Below are 287 nucleotides of genomic sequence, written 5' to 3' on the forward strand. Positions count from 1 at the left end.
GGGCGCCGGCGGTCACCCCTCACCCGACTAATTGACCGAAAGAGTTGTGTCTCCAGCTCCGGTCCCGGAGAGCGGAGGCTCCCGGGAGCACAAAAAGGCCCTTGCGAGGGAAATGAAATCGTGATCTTGCCCCTCCTCGCTCTCCGCGGTATCCTCGCAGCGAAGTGACTTGGAATCCAAGCCGCTTTCCCGAGCCCCCAGCCTCAGACCTAAGCAAGCCAAGTCCAAGATAACCTTGATGCCAGCCGGACAGCGCAGACTTTCCAACCAGTAGTGGAGCTGGGAGG

At 60.6% G+C, this 287-nt stretch overlaps 1 protein-coding gene across 1 annotated transcript in view; it reads right to left on the reverse strand.

The window, feature by feature from the left end:
• Positions 1-48, reverse strand: part of CHST6 (carbohydrate sulfotransferase 6) — a 13709-nt gene extending 13661 nt beyond the window's left edge. The window contains 1 exon segment of the mRNA XM_077754199.1: positions 24-48. The gene's annotated coding sequence lies outside the window, so the exon portion shown is untranslated.
• Between the last annotated feature and the right edge of the window lie 239 nt (positions 49-287).

The sequence above is a fragment of the Crocuta crocuta genome, unplaced genomic scaffold (genome assembly GCF_008692635.1).
Source record: "Crocuta crocuta isolate KB4526 unplaced genomic scaffold, BGI_CrCroc_1.0 scaffold61, whole genome shotgun sequence".
Taxonomy (NCBI): domain Eukaryota; kingdom Metazoa; phylum Chordata; class Mammalia; order Carnivora; family Hyaenidae; genus Crocuta; species Crocuta crocuta.